Source organism: Macaca mulatta, chromosome 1, assembly GCF_049350105.2.
Source record: "Macaca mulatta isolate MMU2019108-1 chromosome 1, T2T-MMU8v2.0, whole genome shotgun sequence".
Taxonomy (NCBI): Eukaryota; Metazoa; Chordata; class Mammalia; order Primates; family Cercopithecidae; genus Macaca; species Macaca mulatta.
In genome coordinates this window covers 113184947-113199783 of record NC_133406.1, presented here as the reverse complement: position 1 = coordinate 113199783, position 14837 = coordinate 113184947, and the positions used below count along the sequence as shown (strand labels likewise).

Below are 14837 nucleotides of genomic sequence, written 5' to 3'. Positions count from 1 at the left end.
TACAGGTGTGAGCCACCGCGCCCAGCCTAAACATAACTTATGTTTTTTATTATTATTTTTGAGACAGAGTCTTGCTCTGTTGCCCAGGCTGGAATGCAGTGGCATGATGTCGGTTCACTACAACCTCCACCTCCTGAGTTCAAGCGATTCTACTGCCTCAGCCTCCTGAGTAGCTGGGATTACAGGCGCATACCACCATGCCCAGCTAATTTTTGTATTTTTAGTAGAGACGAGGTTTCACCATGTTGACCAAGCTGGTCTCAAACTCCTGACTTCAAGCAATCCTCCTGCCTCAGCCTCGCAGAATGTTGAGATTACAGGCGTGAGCCACCACGTCTGGCCTAAACATCACTTTTATATACACTGAGAAACCAAAAACTTTGTGTGACTTGCTTTATTGCAGTATTTGCTTTATTGTGGTGGTCTGGAATGGAACATACAAAATCTCTGAGGTATGTCTGTACTTTAGAAAAGTACACAGTAAGGCAGTGGCTTGTATATGTAATCCCAGTGACTCAAGAGGCTAAGGCAAGAGGATCACTGGAGGCTGAGAGTTTGAGACCAGCCTGGGAGACTCTAAAAAAAAAAAATTTGTTATTATTATTTTTTGAGAAGGTCTCAGTCTGTCACCCAGGCTGGAGTGCAGTGGCACAATCTCGGCTCACTGTAACCTCTGCCTCCCAGGTTCAAGTGATTCTCATGCCTCAGCCTTCCAAGTAGCTGAGATTACAGGTGTTCACCACCACACTAGGCTAATTTTTGTATTTTTAGTAGAGACGAGGTTTCACCATGTTGGTCAGGCTGGTCTTGAACTCCTGACCTCAAGTGAGCCACCCACCTTGGCCTCCCAAAGTGCTAGGATTACACGCATGAGCCACTGCACCCGGCCTAAAAAAATAAAAAGAAAAAAAAAGAAAAAAAAAATTAGCTGGGCATAGTGACTGAGGTGGGAAGATCATTTGAGCCCAGGAGTTTGAGGCTGCAGTGAGCTATGATGCACCACTCTACTCCAGCCTGGGTGACAAAGCAAGACCCCGTCTCTTAAGTACACACAGCAAGATATATACATTTAAGTTGATATACTACAGTATTCTAAGTTTTGAGATATATTCATGAGCATTGATAGTATGACCAAACAACAAAATTCAATAACCTAGACCTAGAGTTTGGGATGCCATCATTACCTTGGCTCATTGAACTGTCATTATACAAATAGCTGAAAGTAAATCAAAAAATTTCCCCTTACTATACACTAATGATTCAAGAAAGAAACTGACCCATCAGAGGCTGCGAGAAACCAAAACCCAGATATACGAATGTCTGAGGTAAGTCATTCCTAATAGGTAGCTTGAGAATTCTGACCAATCTGTCCACGGCTACTTGTCTTCACTAATCTATAAACCTCAACTTTATGCACTCACAACCATGCCTGCCTCAAAATCCAATGTAAAATGGACAAGCTTTGAAAACATTATGCTGAGTAAAATAAACCAGACACAAAAGGATAAATATTGTATGGTTCCACATATATGAGGTACCTAGAGATAGAAAGTATAATAGAGGACTGAGCACGGTGGCAAGTGCCTATAATTCTAGCTACTTGGGAGGCTGGGGTGGGAGGAATGCTTGAGCCTCAGGAGTTGAAAACCAGCCTAGGCAACAGAGTAAGATGCCCTTATCTCAAAAACAGTAACAACAACAAAAATAAACAAACAAAACCCAAAACAAAACAAACAAACAAAAAACCAGTAGAATAGAGGTTTCCAGCTAAGGTAGGGGTGGGGAGTGACGGTGATTGTTTAATGGGAACAGAGTCTCCGGGATGAAGAAAAAGTTCTGCAAGTAGATAGTGGTGATGGTTGCAAAACAATGTGAATGTACTTAAATCCACTGAATTATATACTTACAAATGTTTAAGATAGTAAATTTTACATTACATATATTTTACCACAATAAAATTGCAAAAACAAAATCCAACATAACTATTACGAAAGGGCACACATGATCTTTTTAGGGTGATTGTAAATGTTCTTCTAAAATGGACTGTTGTGATGGTTGCACAACTTTGTAAATATACTAAAAATAAATTCTACAGTTAAATTACGCCTCCATTATAAATTTGTAAAAATAATATTCACTGAAAATTTATCACATAAATATTCCTCTGCAAAAAAAAGAAAATTCTGTAAAATGAAGGTTGTATGTTGCCTTTTAATGCCTAACCAATCTTTTTTTGTTTCTTCTGTGATCCTAATAGTAACAGCTACTATTTCTTAACCACCCACTTAAAGCCAAACATGCTGTTGGGCACTTTATCATGTATTCTTTCTTGAATTTTTTTTTTCTCCATTCCAGTTGGAGAAGAAACTTAGTTAAATCTTTTCAACAAGTTACTAAGTAGGTAGTATTGTTTCTACTTCACAGGTGCGAAGAGGTGTATCCCAATTGCAAAGCTTTAGAGAGTAAATCTGGAATTACAACACAGGTCTAGCTCACTTCCACAATCTATTACACAGTACAACACCCTTCTCAGAGGCAGACTTCTTAAGAAGCAAGTACTGTGTAGTAAGTACTTCTTAAGAAGCAAGTATCTGCCCATCTATCCAACCATCCACCCCACAAATATTAATCATATACTACATGTCAAAGTCAGGCATTAGGAGTAAAGATTTTTAGAAAAAGACTAAGTTACTGTTTTCCAGAATTTCATTCCAATAGAAGCATGTGCATATAACAAAAATACACACTTGGATGTTTACATTAACTCATTTTCTCTGCCTTTTTTTTTTTTGTTTTGAGATGGAGTTTTTGCTCTGTTGCCCAGGCTGGAGTGCAATGGTGCAATCTCAGCTCACTGCAAAGAGACGTGCCCTGCCTCTCTTTTTTGAGTCTCACTCTGTCATCCAGGCTGGAGTACAGTGGTGCAATTATGGCTCACTGAAGCCTGGGCCCCTGAGTTCAAGCAACTCTCATGCCTCAGCCTCCCGAGTAGCTGGAACTACAGATGCGTGCCACCATGTGCATATTTTCTCTTTTACATTCAGAGGAAGAACACAGAATTGATAGGAGTTGGTGACTGAGATTTGCAGTCAGAGAAAAGGATTATTCCCTGGCTTCAGCTTTTGCCTTTCGGTGAATTTTCTCTTTACTGAAATGTGAGGATGAAAAGTAGTATATAAGGCGGCAGAGGCTGGGCACAGTGGCTCATGCCTGTAATCCTAGCACTTTGGGAGGCTGAGGATGGCAGATCACTTGAGGCTGGGAGTTTGAGACCAGCCTGGCCAGCATGGCAAAAGCCTGTCCCTACTAAAAATACAAAAATTGCCAGGTGTGGTGGTGCATGCCTGTAATACCAGCTACTTGGGTGGCTGAGGCATGAGCATCACTTGAACCTGGGAGGCAGAGGTTGCAATGAACTGAGATGAGGCCACCTCACTCCAGCCTGGGTGACAGAACGAGACCCTGTCTCAAAAAAAAAAAAAAAAAAAAAAAAAAGGTTAAGGAAGAGAGTAGTTGTGTCAAACAACTGTAGCAGAAAAAGAAAAATGTCCAACTTTAAACTTGTTGTTGGACTCCTATAAGAAACAAGAATGCCAAATGAAATCACTCTACATTCATGCTTGTGAAGTTTCTGACAACATCAAACCAAAACCTGGATTTGCAGCAAAGACTTAAGAGGATCCTGAGAGGCAGACAGAGGACAGGGGAATGAAGAGGTTATTTGAACAAAATAAATTAACATACTGGAGTACCTGCTCTGTATAAGGCAACGTACAAGGCTCTTTATATTTGTCCTTTGTTCTTCCATTTAATCACATCAGAGAACAGAAAAACCTAAATTGTTAGCTAGGTTGGAAAACCTCTAATTCTCAAAAATGACGAAAGTGAAGCCTATAGTTATATAATGTTACTTAAAAGTTTAAAGTAGCAATAGTCTAAAAGATCTTAAGATGGTTATGTTACCTCTGAAAAGTTATCAGTATTCATAATGAACAAGAGACAACAATCCTTACAAAACAATAGTGTTTAACACATAAAAAGTAAGTTTAAAAAACTGTTTTGGCCGGGCGCGGTGGCTCACGCCTGTAATCCCAGCACTTTGGGAGGCCAAGGCGGGAGGATCACAAGGTCAGGAGATCGAGACCACAGTGAAACCCCGCCTCTACTAAAAATACAAAAAATGAGCCAGGTGTGGTGGCGGGCGCCTGTAGTCCCAGCTACTCGGGAGGCTGAGGCAGGAGAATGGCGTGAACCCAGGAGGCGGAGCTTGCAGTGAGCCGAGATCGCGCCGCTGCACTCCAGCTTGGGCGAGAGCAGGAGACTCCCTCTCAAAAAAAAAAAAAAAAACAAAAAAAACTGTTTTGAAGGCTGGGTGCAGTGGCTCACACCTGTAATCCCAGCATTTTGGGAGGCCAAAGCAGGCAGATCACTTGAGGTTAGGAGTATGAGACCAGCCTGACCAACATGTTGAGACCGTGTCTCTACTAAAAATACAAAAAATTAGCCAGGCATGATGACGGGTGCCTATAATCCCAGCTGCTTGGGAGGCTGAGGCAGGAGAATCCCCTAAACCTGGAAGGTGGAGGTTGCAGTGAGCTGAGATCATGCCATTGCACTCTAGACCTGGTGACAAAGCGAGAATCTGTCTCAAACAAACAAAAAGCTGTTTTGGTTTAAAATTCCTAAGTAGAAATGAAAACATTTTCTTTTTTTTTTTGAGACAGAGTCTCACTTGTTGCCCAGGCTGGAATGCAATGGCATGATCTTGGCTCACTGCTACCTCCGCCTCCCAAGTTAAAGCGATTCTCCTGCCTCAGCCTCCCGAGTAGCTGGGATTACAGGCAACCGTCATAATGCCCGGCTAATTTTTTGTATTTTTAGTAGAGATGGGGTTTCACCATGTTGGTCAGGCTGGTCTCAAACTCCTGACCTCAGGGCATCCACCTGCCTCGGCCTCCCAAAGTGCTGGGGTTACAGGCATGAGCCACTGCGCCCTGCCGAAAATACTAATTATTATTATTTTTTTGGGCGGAGTTTTGCTCTTGTTGCCCAGGCTGGAGTGCAATGGCGCGATCTCGGTTCACCGCAACCTCCGCCTCCCGGGTTCAAGTAATTCTCCTGCCTCAGCCTCCCGAGTAGCTAGGATTACAGGCATGCGCCATCACGCTCAACTAATTTTGTATTTTTAGTAGAGATGCGGTTTCTCCACGTTGGTGAGGCTGGTCTCAGACGAACTCCCAACCTCAGGTGATCCGCCCACCTCGGCCTCCCAAAGTGCTGGGACTACAGGCGTGAGCCACCGTGCCCGGCCAAAAATATATTCTTAAAAAAAATACTTTCATAAATTCTAATTTATCTTTTTAAAATCTAAAAACTTTGAAGTAAATATTAATAAGCAAAAAATTTTCATTTCTTATGTTTCCACTATTTTTTCTGATTCCTCTTCTTGTGACTCAAATAGTCACAAGAAGAGATGTCTCAAATGGTCACAGAGAATTTTATTGTACACACTGAAGAGATTGCATATTCTTATTATAAAATATTTCAAAGATGGAAATAAAGATCCCACATACCCTTTATCTAGTTTCCCCCAATGGTAAAATCTTGCAAAACTATAATACTGTATCACCACCAGGATCTCAGCATTGATACAATAAGCAGATCTTCAGATGTCCCATTTTATTAGTATTCCTTTGTAGGTATACTTGGTTCTACACAATTTTGTCACATTTTTAGGTTCATGTATCCATTATTACAGTTAAGAAACAGCACCATTCCATCACCTCAAGGATCCCTCGTGTTACCGTTTTATAATAACATCTACCTCTCCCCTCCCATCTCCTGCTACATTCATTCCTAACTCCTAAAAGTCACTAATCTGTTCTCCATTTAGAAAATGTTAGCTTTTCAAATCATTATAAAGTTGGAATCACACAGTATGTAACTTTTAGGATTGGCCTTTTTCACTTAGGATAATTTCCTTGAGATTTATCCAAGTGGCTGCAAGTACCAACAGTTTATTCCTTTTTATTGCTGAGTAGTATTCCATGGTATGGATGTACCATGGTTTATTTACTCACTGAAGGACATCTGAGTTGTTTTCAGCTTTTGGTTATTAGGAATAAAGCTGCTATGAACATTCATGGGAATGTTTTTGTAGAAAAGTTTTCATTTATCTGGGATAAATGCCCAAGTGTGCAACTGCTGAGTCATATGGTAAGTGAATGTTTGGTTTCATAAGAAACTGCCAACCTGTTTTCCTCCATCATATATTCCCAGATGCAATGTACGAGAAATCCAGGTTTTTCACACCCTCACCAGCATTTGGTGGTGTCATTTTTATTACTGTTATTTAATAGATGGGGTCTCACTATGTTACCCAGGCTGGAGTGCAGAGGCACCATCTTAGCAATCTGCAGCCTCAAATTCCAGGCCTCATTCCATCCTCCTATCTCAGCCACTAGAGGAGAAGTGACTTGAAGTGTGGGCCACTGAACCTGGCTGGTGTCATTATTTCTTACTTAAGCCATCTGGATAGGTGTGTGGTAGTATTTCATTGTGGTTTCAATTTTCATTTCCCTAATGGCTACTGATGTTCTTTTTACATGTTTATTTGCCATCTGTAATTTTCTTCTATGAAACTTCTGTTCATGTCTTTTGCTCATTTCCTAACCGAGCTCTTTGCTGTTCCTTTTTACAGTTGAGTTTGAGAGTTCTTTATGTATTTTAGATACTAGTCACGAGGCATCTATGTGGTCTCCTATTTTTAGTGAGACAAAACATTAGATAAAACTGAAGCACTGTGTGTAACTTCACTCTCAACCCTTTCTTCCCCTCCCTCCTCCTTCAGATGTTGTTTCCATTCTCATAAATACTTTAATAAGTTTATTGCATATACATGTAGCCATTAATAATATATAAATATTTTGTGTATTTTTAGAAATTATCACTTCTGTACTATCCTTCATTTTTCTTTCCAATATTGTTTTTGCTTTTTAACATATTTTGTTTGTAGGTATGTATGTATGTATGTATGTGATGGAATTTCACTCTTGTTGCCCAGGCTGTAGTGCAATGGCACGATCTCAGCTCACTGCAGCCTCCTTCTCCCGGGTTCAAGCAATTCTCCTGCCTCGACCTCCGGAGTAGCTGGGATTACAGGTGCCCGCCACCACTCCTGGCTAATTTTTTTGTATTTTTAGTAGAGACAGGGTTTCACCATGTTGGTCAGGGTGGTCTTAAACTCCTGACTTCAGGTGACCCGCCCGCCTCGGCCTCCCAAAGTGCTGGGATTACAGGCATGGGCCACCTCGCCCAGCCTTATTTATTTATTTTTGAGACAGAGTCTCGCCGTCACCCAGGCTGGAGTGCAATGGACCATGTCAGCTCACTGCAACCTCCGCTTCCTGGGTTCAAGTGATCCTCCCGCCTCAGCCTCCTGAGTAGCCAGGATTACAGGCTCATGCTGCCATGCCAGGCTAATTTTTGCCACTGCAGCTGGCATTTTTTTTTTTTTTTTTTTAGAGATAGTATCTCACTCTGTTGCCCAGGCTGGAATGTAGTGGTGTGATCATGTCTCACTGTAACCTTGACCTCCTGGGCTCAGGCAATCCTCCCACCTCAGCCTCCCAAGCAGCTAGGACTACAGGTGCACACCACCACACCTGGCTAATTTTTAAAAAATTATTTGTCAAGATGGGGTTTTGTTATGTTGCCCAGGTTAGTCTTGAACTCCTGGCCTCACACGATCCTCCTGCTTTGGCTTCCCAAAGCACCAGGATTACAGGTGTGAGACACCATGCCCAGCCTTCATTTTTTTTATATTTAAAATCTGTCCAAGTAACTGGATAAAGCTCTACTTAATTTGCTTTAATTGCTGTGTAGAATCCCACAGCAGGAATATACAATTAGTTATCCATTCTCCACCTCAGCATTTAGGGATCAATTTGTTGATGTTAAAACCAATGTTGCAATTTCCACTTCTGGTCAAGATGATTCAAGAGACCAGAGATTTACCCTCTCACCTAAAAGAACCACCACCACCAAAAAAAAGAAAAAAAGAAAAAAAAAAAGAAAAAAAACATAAAAACAAGGGTTTTGAAAACAATGGACATCAGGCAATAATGGACAGTGACTCCAGAGTGACAAGAAGCAGTGAAGTGAGCTCTACAACTGGCCTGGCTTATTGCCCTAAGGGAGTTTCCAGGACATGATGCAGGAGGGGAGGGAGATTAAGGCAAAGCCTGAGAGACTCCTGAGTTGAAGAGATGGAGCTGAGAATATAATGAGATAATGGCAGCCAGATTTCAAAGGACAGAGTATCACAGCAGAGAAAGCTGCAGATAAAGTCTCAGAAGCCCAGAGATCTGTAAAATGATCCCCTCAAATACTGAGGAGATCAGAGTGCTGATCAGCACATGTAACTGAGGAAACTATCCAAGACTGGGGGAAAAAAAACATATGAAAGGAATGGAGCAAGCACTACCCAGCACTCACACGGGGCCAGGAATAGTGCCTATTCTTAATACCCAGATTAGAAAAATTAAATTTATGGGGTATCGGGTAGAGTGTGCAGGAAAGTCCTACCTTAGTACTAGGGAACTTTTAGCCCTAAACTAAGTACTGCTTAGTTTAAGTACTGCCCTAACAAATTATATACTTTAAAAAAAAAAAAAAAAAAAAAGGCAAAGACCCACACAGTTGACAAATACAATAACTGAATTGCAAATCAACCCTCAAGATTTATAGGAATAAAAATAATCCAGCACCCAAAAACATAAAATTCACAATGTCTGGAATTTGATTAAAGATGAACAGGTTTGCAAAGATGCATGAAAACATGACCCATAACGAGAAGAATAATCAATCAGAAGAAATCTATTTACCCAGAACTAATTCTGTTAGAATTAAAATGACTTTAAAACAGATTAATACTGTAACTGCATTCCCTATGTTCAAAAAGTTACGCAGAGAAATGGATGATGTACAAAAAGACTCAAGTCAAATTTCTAGAGATGAAGACTACTGTCTGAGATGAAAACTACAGTGGATTTAACAATAGTGTGGTACTGGCATAAAGACAGATATGTGATCAATGGAAAAAAACTCAGAAATACACCCTAATACATATGGTCAACTGATTTTTCAACAAGGGTGCCAAGACAATTCAATGAGGATTGCTTAAGCACAGGAGGCTGAGGCTGCAGTGAGCCTGATCAAGCCACTGAACTCCTGCCTGGATGACAGAGCCAGACCCTGTATTAGCTTAAATTAAAAAAAAAAAAAAAAAGTTCCAGCCTATGCAAAATAGTGATAGCCTGTCTTCTAAAAATAATTTAAAACATTAGGCTGGGCGTGGCGGTGGCTCACACCTGTAATCCCAGCACTTTGGGAGGCTGAGACGGGTGGATCCCATGAGCTCAGGAGTTCAAGACCAGCCTGGGAAATATGACAAAACCCCATGTTTACAAAATATAAAAAATTAGCCAGGTATGGTAGTACGCGCCTATAGTTCCAGCTACTTTGGCGGGGGCGGCGGAGGGGGGAGATGTGAGGTGGGAGGATTCCTTGAGCCCGGGAGGCTGAGGCTGCAGTGAGCAATTGCACCACTGCACTCAAGCCTGGGTGACAGAGCAAGACTCCATCTCAAAAAAAAAAAAAAAAAACTAACCAGGCATGGTGGCATGCGTCCACAGTTTCAGCTACTCAGGAGGCTGAGGTGGAAGGACTGTTTAAGCTCAGGTATTTGAGACAGCAGTTTACCATGATTATACCACTGTACTCCACTGGATGACAGAGCAAGACCCTATCTCTATTAAAAAAAGGCAAACAAAAAAACTCCCCAAAAACCATTCCCATAATAATTCTTTTTGCCTTAAAGTTTGTCTTATATTAGTATGGTGACATTAACTTTCTGGTTAATATTTACCTACAACATTTTTTTCACTGTTAATTTCAATTTCTACACCTTTATGTTTTTGACAGTATTTACCTGAATTTGTTTTTCCATTGAATTGTTTCTAAAAAACTGACTAGTACATTTACACTTGTAATGATCACTAATATATTTAGTTTTATTTCTACCATCTTCTGTTCTATTTACCTTGCTTGTTCTGTGCTTCCTTATTGCTATGTTTGTTTTGAGACAGTCTCACTCTGTCATCCAGCCTAGGGTGCAGTGGTGTGAACCTGGCTCAATGCAACCTCTGTCTCTCAGGTTCAAGTGATTCTTCTACCTCAGCCTCTAAAGTAGCTGGGATTACAGGTGTATGCCACCAATGCCCAGCTAATTTTGTATTTTTTGTAGAGATGGGGTTTCACCATATTGGCCACACTGGGCTTGAACTGGCCTCAAGTGATCCACCCATCTCAACCTCCCAAAGTGCTAGGATTACAAGCATGAGCCACCATGTCCAGCCCCTTCTTGTTCTTTACTTTTTTTTTTTTTTTTTTGAGATGGAGTCTCATTCTGTCACCCAGGCTGGAATGCAGTGGCGTGATCTCGGCTCACTGCAACCTCCGCCTCCTGGGTTCAAGCAATTCTCTGCTTCAATCTCCCGAGTAGCTGGGATTACAGGTATCCGCCACCACTCCTGGCTAATTTTTGTATTTTTAGCAGAGATGGGGTTTCACCATGTTGGCCAGGCTGGTCTCAAACTCCTGACCTCGTGATTCACCTGCCTCGGCCTCCCAAAGTGCTGGGATTACAGGCGTGAGCCACTGCACCTGGCCCTTCTTGCTCTTTTATGCCTTCTATTAAATTTTTATTTTTTATTTCAGTCTTATCTTATTTTTAGTTCCAATGAATTAGTCATCATTAGTGTGTTACATACAGTCAAAGCTATTTTATTTTATTTTGACAGAGTATTGCTCTGTCACCCAGGCTGGAGTGCAATGTCACAATCTCCTGGCTCACTGCAACCTCTGCTTCCTGGTTTCAAGTGATTCTTGTGCCTCAGCCTCCCAAGTAACTGAGCCTACAGACATGCACCACCACGCCTGGCTTTTGTATTTTTAGTGGAGACAGGGTTTCGCCATGTTGGCCAGACTGGTCTCGAACTCCTGGCCTCAAGTGATCTGCCTGCCTCAGCCTCCCAAAGTGCTGGGATCACAGATGGGATTACAGGTGTGACCCATTGTGCCTGGCCTGGAACTTCTATTTTTAATGTCAGTGTTTTTGCAACATTGTACTTAATTGTTGTATTTAGTCCCTGACCTCAGAATGCTTACAGCTGAGTAACTAGACACACTTCTGTGGATAACTAAGAAAGATCACATCTTTTTGAGATTGAGTCTCCCTCTGTCACCCGGCCTGAAGCGCACTGGTAAAATCATAGCTTACTGCAGCCTCACTCCTGAACTCAAGTGATCCTCCTCTTCAGGCCTCCCAAAGCACTGAGATTACAGGCATGAATCACAGAGCCTGGCCTGAGTCTAATTTTCATTCCTTTGCAGTAATCTATTTGGCTGCTTTCGTAAGATCTTTGTCTTTAGTGTTATTCTTTCAGGATTCACTATATTTTTTCCTTGAAGATTCATACTTAGAAATTATGTGAAATTTTCTGCTATTATCTCTTTGAATGTTGCTACTCTCCATTTTCTCTACCCTACCTTAGAACTCCCATGAGATGTATCTTGGACCATCTCACTCTAGTCTTCATGTCTCATCTCTTTTTTCGTATTTTCCGTTTTTAATATTCCTATGCTGCATTCTGTGTAATTTCTATTGTTCCTAATTTTCAACTGTGTTGGATATACTGTTTATATAACGAGTTAATTTTACTGATCTACTTCAAAGCAGATCAACTTTGGATGCATATTAGAATCATCTAAATAACTGTAAAACAAACAAACATACTGATATCACGGTCCAATTCCCAAAGATTCTGATTTAATCAGTCTGCCATTGAACTCATGCAGCTATCCTTTAACAAATTCCCCAGTTAGTTCTATTATTTAGCCAGTGTTAAGAATCACCCCATCACCATACCAACTTGGTATAGTATTTCTTACACCTTAGAAAATTCTTCCCATGACTTCCTGTCGTATTCCAGTCACTGCTCCATGTCCCTGAACCCTTCTATAGCAAAATTCCTCAAGAGTTACCTATACTTCTTGTCTCTTTCTTCTGGATTAAAACCACTTCAGTTCAGGTTTTATTCCCTCAATTTAAAGAGATTATTTATTCCAGGTCACTAATTACCTTCATGTTGCCAAGTCCAATAATTATGTATTTATCAATCCTTATTTGAACTTTCAGCTGCATTTTATAAATTCAATCTTCCTTCCTTCTTGAACTGCATTCTTCACTTGGCTTTCGGGACTTCACATCTCTGGGTCTTATTCTACACTCATGATCCTTTATTCTTAGTCTTCTTCATTAGTTTTTATTCATCTTTCTATCTTCTAACTGTAAAAATGGAGTGTTCCCATGGCTTTAAATAGCATTTATATACTAATTCTCAAATTGATATTCCTAGCTGTCATTCTCCTCCAAAACTCTCTTTATATAGTCAGTTACCTAACTAACATCTCCATTTGGATGTTGTCTTAGTCCATTTTGTGTGGTGGCTAATGCCTGTAATCCAAGTACTTTGGAAGGCTGAGGCAGGGGGATCATGACGTCAAGAGTTCAAGACCAGCCTGGCAAGATGGTGAAACCCTGTCCCTACTAAAAATACAAAAAAACTAGCCAGGTGTGGTGGTGGGTGCCTGTAATCCCAGCTACTCAGAAGGCTGAGGCATAGCATTGCTTGAACCCGGGAGGCAGAGGTTGCAGTGAACCAAGATCGCGCCACTGCACTCTGGCCTGGGCAACAGCAAGACTCATCTCAAAACAAAACAAAAAACAAACAAAAAACCCCCTACAGACTGGGTAATTTACATAGGCGTGTGTGGGAGTGTGTGTTCTGTTTTGTTTAGAGATGGAGTTTCTTCATGTTGCCAAATTCCTTGAGCTCAAATGATCCTCCTACCTTAGCATCCCAGGTAGCTGGGGCTATGGGTGTATGTCACTGTACCCAGCTTTCGGTACTTTATAAAGACCAGAAGTTTATTGGCTATTTATTGGCATACAGTTCCAGAAGTTGGGAAGCCTAACATCAAGGTGCTGGCATGTGGTGAAGACCTTCTTGCTGTCTAATAACACAGCAGATGGGCAAAGAGAAGGTGCCCTTCTATAACATTAATCCCACCCATGAGGGTAAAGCCCTAACAACTTAATCACTTCTTAAAGGTCCCACTTCTTAATATTATTACAATGTCAATTAAATTTCAACATGAATTTTGGAGGGACAAACATTCAAACGATAGCAGATATCTAACAAGCATTTTATAATCTTATGTCCAAAACTGTTTCTTCCCCTATTGTTACACATCTTAGCAAATGACACCACCATTCAAACTAAACACTTGGAGTCATTCTTAGTTCCTCTTTCTCATACCCACATGCATTCTATCTGCAAACGCTATCAGCATCACCTTCCAAATGTATTTTAAATTTGATTTTTTTTTTCCTTTGTTTGAGACATCACCCAGGCTGCAGTGCAGTGGCACGATCTTGGCTCACTGCAACCTCCGCCTTCCGGTTTCAAGCGATTCTCCTGCCTCAGCCTCCCAAGTAGCTGGGATTACAGGCATGCACCACCATGCCCAGCCAATTTTTGCACTTTTAGTAGAGATGGGTTTTACCAGTAATTCTTTTTAACTCTGTTTCTACTGTTACTCTTTCAGTCTATGTCCGATAGAGAAATCACAGTGATCTTTCTAAAATTTAAGATTATAATACTCCTTCGCTCAAAATGCTTAAATGGCATCTGTCGCAGTTTAAAAACACTGTCCCCCTAAAATTCTTCAAAACTCCTCAAATCAGGCCCAGGCACGGGGGCTCATGCCTGTAATCTCAGCACTTTGGGAGGCTGATGTGGGTGGATCACCTGAGGTCAGGAGTTCAAGACCAGCCTGGCCAACATAATGAAACCCTGTCTCTACTAAAAATATAAAAATTAGGCAGTATGGTGGTGGCCGCCTGTGATCCCAACTACTCAGGAGGCTGAGGCAGGAGAATAGCTTGAACCCGGGAGGCAGAGGCTGCAGTGAGTTGAGATCGCACCACTGCACTCCAGCCTGGACAACAGAGCAAGACTCCATCTCAAAAACAAACAAAAAAAGCCTGACTCCTCACATCAAGAGGCAGAGTCTATGTCTTCTTCTCTTCTCTTGAATCTGGCTGGGAGTTGGGGAATGGGGTCTGACTGTTTCAACCAGTTGCTGTGCGATTTCTGCAACTGAGTTGTAAAAAACAATGCAGCTTCTCTCTTATTTACTGAAATACTCAAATCTGGAGCCCTGAGCTACTAAGAAGTTTCACTACCCCAAGGCTGCCATGCTGTGAAAAAAGCCAAGCCTCAGGGAGAGACCACAATAGACACCGAGTTGGCACTCCTCTGCTTTTTGAGTCATTTCAGCCCAGGCACCAGACATGTTACTCTCCTTCACAGTAATTATTATCATCTGACATATTCTATTTGTTCATCTATTTCCCATTCAATAAAATGTAAGCACTCCTTAGGAGAGGTTTCTATTTTATTCAGTGCCTGGCCTACAATATTTACTAGATAAAATATGTGCTGATAAAAGACCATATTCTTGATTACAGGCTCATGCCTATAATCTCAGCACTTTGGCTATGCTGAGGCAGGTGGACGGCTTCAGTCCAGAAGTTCAAGACCAACCTGGGAGACATGGCAAAACCCCATCTCTACAAAAAAAAAAAAAAAAATTAGCTGGACATGGTGGCGCATCCCTGTAGTCTCGGCTACTCCAGAGGCTGCACCCAG

General features: G+C 41.3%; 1 protein-coding gene and 1 long non-coding RNA gene across 12 annotated transcripts in view; one reads left to right on the top strand and one right to left on the bottom strand.

Moving 5' to 3' along the window:
• GATAD2B (GATA zinc finger domain containing 2B) overlaps positions 1-14837 on the bottom strand; it is a 118863-nt gene that overhangs the window by 32820 nt on the left and 71206 nt on the right. The window lies entirely within an intron of this gene.
• On the top strand, positions 10203-11142 carry LOC144331140 (uncharacterized). The gene is made up of 2 exons (XR_013398080.1): positions 10203-10460; positions 10645-11142. It is a non-coding gene; the product is annotated as an uncharacterized LOC144331140 (long non-coding RNA).